Raw genomic sequence first — 6,575 nt, 5'->3', positions numbered from 1 at the left:
GGGGGGTGCTGTGTTGCACAATATGCACCTACAGTCATTTCTCCTATTGTGATATTTTCTGTGATTATAATATTGTGCCATTACAGGAATCAGTGCATCAGTAAATTCTCTGCAAAGAGCATTATTCATATCCACTTATAGTTTTAACATGTGTGAAAACTGTTTCTCATGTTTACCATCTCTCTCTTTCTCTCTCTCTTGTTGCAAAGACAATACAGACTGCTGCACCTGCCCCGTGTACATTTATTTCTACATCACGTCATTATAAAGCTGGTGGAAATGTCAGAACTGATAAGTATCAACGGTGTAGGAAAAACACAACTATTGCTCCTGGATAAAGTTAAGAGATCCAATGTATAAAACCTTTGATGTTGTGTCTTCATTCAGTCATTCCACATACTATATGTGCATTATTTTTGATTCAGTAATCAGTGAAAAAGAAAACATGTTCCATATATCCTTTTGTCATTTTACCATAGCTAGATTTTTTTTACAATGATGGTTATGTTTTCTGAATGTCTTTTTAATTGATTTGATCAAGTTTAAAAAGGGGGTAATTTCTTGCTTTGATTCATGTTTTCTTTTGCTGGCAGAGATGTGATTTTGATGATAACCGCCCAAAATCAAGCAACATGTAGCATCATGAAAAAGACAGAAACATGTCATTCCAGTCAGTATATTTTCCCCTGAGTTTTATGTTCTGTACATGCTCTTAGTCAGGCTTGTTTCTCAATTACTTGTTTTAACTCTGCTGTTTTAGTTACATCATCATGCCTACATTTGGGCTGTGTGTTGTCAAATCAGCTATTGGGAATGTTAAGTTAGGTAAAATAACCATATCTAAGCACTGTGACAAGAGGTTCATTATATGAACAATATTCATTGTTTAAAGGCGTAATCAGCATCTGGTTTATTGATCTAAAATGAGGATTATTCTGCGCTTATTTTCAGCTGTTTTATTCTTTTTATCAATATTATTGTGAAGTGTATTAATACATGTTATCATTGCAGTTCCACTATGGGTGACGAGGAACTTCCTTGTTACTCCTGTCCTCCAATTAAATTTCCTGCTGCCTGCTGTGTCATGTCTACATGTCTCTTTTCAGTTTGGAGAGGAGAGATGGAAGCAAAATCACTAAAACTCAGCTTACAGTTAGTGATTAGTGCGTCACACAGAGAGGCAGTGAGACGGATCAAAAAGAGTCACGGGAGTTGGATGAACGGCTGCCGATTGGCAGGTGACCTAATTTAACAATGAAATGTAAAAAGAACACGAAGTTGGAAACAAATACAGTATTACACCTTGACCTAGGTAGGAAGGGACTGTGAAAATCACTGGTGTTGCAAGTGGGACCGAACTTTATATTTCACTTTGTAAAAAGGCTTCCCAGCATTGGTAGTGTTCTGGCGTTCTTTAAACCCATGCTCAGAAAAAACACAACATGTCAAAATAATGGTAAATTGGTGCAACAGGTTTAAACCTTATTATCTAAATGGAAGTTGAAATGTGTGGCACCAATGCACATTTTGATAAAAACCAATGAAGTAACACAACTTTTGTGCTTGGCATATGGTAAAATGTAGTGGTGGAAAGTAACTAAGTACATTTCCCCCAGCAATGTAATTCAGTATTAATTGGAAAAAATTTGAAATTTTTTCTATTTTGTGCAAGTTTTAAAATTGTAGTCTACAACATTTCAGAGGGGAGTAGTACTCTTTTTTTTTTTTTACTCCACTACATTTGTGTGAAACTTTTGGTGGAATTAATTCAGTAATTTCAGTATTTTCTTTTAAAGCAAAAATGCCAAACATTTTCTATTTCTAGCTTTCGAAATGTGAAGATTTAATGCTTTTCTATGTCATAGTATATGATTGTAAACTAAATTTGGATTGTTGTTTGAATGAAAAAGCAATTTGAAGAGCAGCTTTGGGCCTGAGAAACTAGAAGTGTTTTTCACTACTTTCTCACATTTTATAGACAAAAATAATTGAATTATCGAGAGATTAACGTACTGATTAATATATAATTAATTCATAATGAGCATCTTTTCACTGCAAAATGACAAAATGATGAATTCCTTGAAAATAACAGATACATTGCCAATGAAAATAATTTATTTTCAGTCTTACTATATTGAAAACTATGATTAAAATTATAAATTCAGGGTGAGAAAAAATAAAGACCTCTGATGTGTCTTTCAGACACCCTCTTATCCCCCTTAATAATTTTTTGTACAGTCAGTAATAAACCTGGAATATTTTGGCTGCTTTGACTGCCAGAACAATGCATCAGCTGACACCTAACATGCTCCACCTTCCTGCAGCAATGTGTTAAATAACTTTCTGAACTTTATTTGTGGCTCATGTAAACAAATCAATAAACAAAATAAAGCTTTTGTAGTGTGTAATTTGTGCATTACAATGTCAATTATTAATCCTTTAAACAAAAAGATTTAACCAGCCCACAATGCTAGTGCAGCAATTAAAAAACAGCTCATTAGTCTGGAAGGAGGTATCATAATAAGTACAGGTTTTGGCACTTAAGTGGCAACACTGGGTCTTTTTGTTTCACTAAACATGAATCTTAAATTCCTCTAATCTTTTTCTTGTTGTCGTTCACCCTCAGGAAATGCGGGGATTAACAGGGCAAGGGGAATTCTGGCCACAGGTGGATTAAAGTTGTCCCAGAATAGTGATCTTGTGATGTAGACCTTGACCTGCAGGTAATCCAAATTAGACAGAACTGTAATTGGACACAATTGTGGCTTCCACATGAATATGTCAAAAAGGGAATTATAGACAGTAGATTCATACAGTGCACAACCTGTGTTGCCCTGAACTACACAAGGTCCCATATAAGAAAAGAAGGCTTCAGAGCATGTACAACATTTTACATCCTTTACCTTTACACCCTGGATGGAGGAGACAAAAAATGAGAAACCCCTAGAGGAGCGACCGAGGAGGGTTCCCTCTGACACAAATATGCAATACATGTGTATGTATGAATAGAAAGAAGTAGAAAATGAATTAGAGATTTTTGTTTTTCTTCCTGAATACATTTTGAATGAGAAACAAAATAGGAAAATGCTGCAGTTCTGTGACTACACATTTAATACATCTTAAATTACAGCACACCATTCACAAATGTTATTGCGATGGTTATGAAGATTAATCTTCTGGTAAACTACAAGATAATATTGTTTTGATTCTCAGCGGCTATTTGAATCAATCATATATAGAGCACAACTATATCTTCAAATCTGGTGGAACAAGAACAGAATGAATAATGAAATCAGAAAGTCTGCGGGAAGCCTGGGATACATACACCGAGCCTGACCTTCCTCATCAGCAAGTAACTGTGACCTACAAAACTAGTGCGCTTTGATGTGCTGGCCTTGTCCTGAGTAATGAAAGTGGGCAGACAGGATGGGCACAGTGGGCCAAGGCAGAGATTAGGTGGTGTTTTGTTAGCAGTTCTAGCACTGGAGCCCAGTGTGCAGCCATGACGCTTGTTGTGTTTGCAGAGACACCCAGTTGGGTTAGCTTGATAAAGTGGAAGTAAATTGAAAGAGCAACCCAAAGCAGTGTGACTGGGCAAGGACAAAAGGTGAGACGAGTGGCTACTATAGTACCATTGGACAGAGAGTGATGGGTTGAAAGGGAGAAAATGAAATTTATAATTCCATTTCATTTAAAGTTACGTCTCTCGCTATTGTCAGTACATTCAGTCTTTCCCAGGAACAGATCCGATAAAAACAGTAATCCAGACCTTTACACATAACGAAGAAGACAAACACACATCCACTCACACAGAAGTCCCCATTCCTTAAGTCACTGCAGCCCTTGATTTCTCTTTTTAGTTCTATGTTATCAGCACAAACATGTGAGATACCTTATACAGTGGCCACCAGTGTGAACATGTTATAAGTAAAATTATTTGCTCAACAACAGTCACAATCACGTGTTCCCTTGCATGGCTGGATTACCCATCAGGCAAAGTGAGCAACTGTCCTTTGTTTGGAATATGCAACACTAAACCACAATATTAGTTAAGATGATGAAGAACTTTAAGGCAGGTTCATCACCGGTCTTATCTATCAGGTGTTGTAATTAGACACATTACAGAATGTTGAATTTTTTTTAAATTTGAGTAATTTATACATTTCACTCATTTTAACAATCCATTTCATTGCCTTGCAACACATTCAAAGTATGACAGCATGACTGCACAAGTTAATAATAATGTCTCATAATGTATGTCTGCTGGGTGGAGAAACTCCCTGTGCAGTGTTAGCAAGTCCAATATAAACATACCCAGTTCCACAACCTTTTCAGATTTCAGGCAAAACCATGTTTTCCATCTGTATAAATATTACAGCGTCGGCTATGTGACTGCGATCTGTGTGTTTATGTGTGTTTGATATTCCATAGCTCAAGTGTAAAAACATTACAATAATAAAAACGTATAGATTCTCTGATGTATTCTCAAACTCTTGTTTCAACATCTACTTGAATGTTAATATATTTTTAAGAAGTCAGTGAGTCAGTTGATACAAACTCATGCAGTTTGGCCAACCCACTGTTCAAAACAACACAACCTTATTTTAAATTCTGGTAGGCATCCCATTGTTTCCAAAGATACCAAATATTACTTTTTTGTTGTGGTAAATGTGTATAAAATGATGCGCAAGACATTTTGAATATATCCACTAGACAGAATGAAGAAATGAAGAGTTTTCAGAAGCTGATACAGAAGACACTGTGGACTAAGATTTGTCTACTTAAGGGGAAGTAAAAGAGGAAAACTGTATGATAAGGGAAGTTTTAAAAACTCCGAGGTCCACAGGAAGAGCAGGTTTTGTGTAATTCCATGGTTCAGCTGTAGAGCTGAACTGACCTGCAGCCAGCTCCATTTGCTGATACATCCACTATTTATCAAATCATAAAAATGAAAATTTTAGAAAATAAAAATCTTAATTTTTACTGCTACTAGTAAACTTAAGAATGAAAACCATTTATTCAACTTCTTTTGACTTAAAAACTCTTAAATTTGAGAGATCTCCAGAGGTCTCTTAAGCTGGTTAAGGGTAGATCCTCGATGACTGGAGCACAGAAAAAGATTTGTCTACCAAAAGCAGAATTTTATATGTTCTTGCAAAAATAACCACTGAATAAGATTATGTGTTTCTGCAAAAAAAAAAAAAAAGTCATTGTTATTCTCACAAATAATGGAGTCACCTTTAAGAGTCAAGTATTGGTCAGGCTATATTCAGCAGTGACATTTTGTTAACACTGTGAAGGCACTATTTATTATTAACTCTGATGCCATATAGTATTGCTGTTGCATCAGACAGGAGTATTTTGAACTGAGTCTCTCATTGTTGGGATTTGTGTGCATTTACATGCATGATGTCACAGAATTTCATCATACACAGGCCAGATTTTGGTGGTGGAACATAACTAAGTACATTTACTCAACTACTTTATGTTTCCAGCTTCTCAGATGTGAGCATTTGTGACTTGTACTTTTCATATTTGAATGAATTTTAATTAATATTTGATAACTTTGAGGTTTGGAATATGAGTTGGACAAAGCAGGCTTTGTGACACCATGTCTCTGGGCTCTGGGTAATTGAGATGGCATTTCTCATCATTTTCTGAATTTTTACAAATCAAACTATTAATTGATTAATCGAGAAAATGAGGAGACTAATCCATGAAGAAAATAATCCTTAGTTGCAGCCTTATATAAAATAGTTAATAATGAGCTTCCAACTACAACAGTAAAATTTTGCTTTACACAGTTACACACAATAATAACAATAGATAATATATTATTATTATTATATGATAATAATCTTGTGATGTATTAGCCAATATAAAAGTACAACACTGGGGTAATTTTTACTTTTAATATTTCAAGTACATTTTACTCATTATGAGTAACATTTTCAACATAAGACTTTTGCTTGCAATGTGGTATTTTTACAGTGTGGTATTAGTATTATTACTTTTTAAGTAAAAGATCTGAGCGCTTCTTCCATCACAGGCCAGATTTTGGATGAGATTTTGGATGGTGAGGCCTCAGTCAGTGGGTGACACAAGAATACAATTTTGAAAATCAAATTGTTTGGACACCACCACTGACCCTTCAGCATGCTCAGGTCACTGGGTGCATATACACATGAAAGAAAACGTTTAGTTTTTCCCTCCTGCTCTTTTAATCTGCAGGGACAAAGCAAGAGCGGATATAGAATAGAAGCTGGAGCCAGGTCCCATACATAGCTTTCACAGTGGGGGGGGTGGGGGACGCTGACGCTGACTGTCCATTTATGGTCATTTCTACTACGGGAAAACACACACACATACACACACGCACAGCACGCGTTGTTTTGCGCGCATTCACATTTTAGTTTTATCTTTCTCTTTGTCGTCCAAGCTCTCTTTTATATTGACTACTGTATATATTACTACAGCCTTATCAGAAACCTAAAGACTCTTACGCCTCATCCTTCCATTCATGAGTGGAGAGCTCCACCTCCGCTTGCGTCAGTTTGTTTATACACATCCCCGCC

Source organism: Seriola lalandi, unplaced genomic scaffold (assembly GCF_002814215.2).
Source record: "Seriola lalandi dorsalis isolate HSWRI2012SDOR001 ecotype SW California unplaced genomic scaffold, Sedor1 jcf7180002054893, whole genome shotgun sequence".
NCBI classification, from domain to species: domain Eukaryota; kingdom Metazoa; phylum Chordata; class Actinopteri; order Carangiformes; family Carangidae; genus Seriola; species Seriola lalandi.
Note: the sequence above shows the minus strand (reverse complement) of the source record.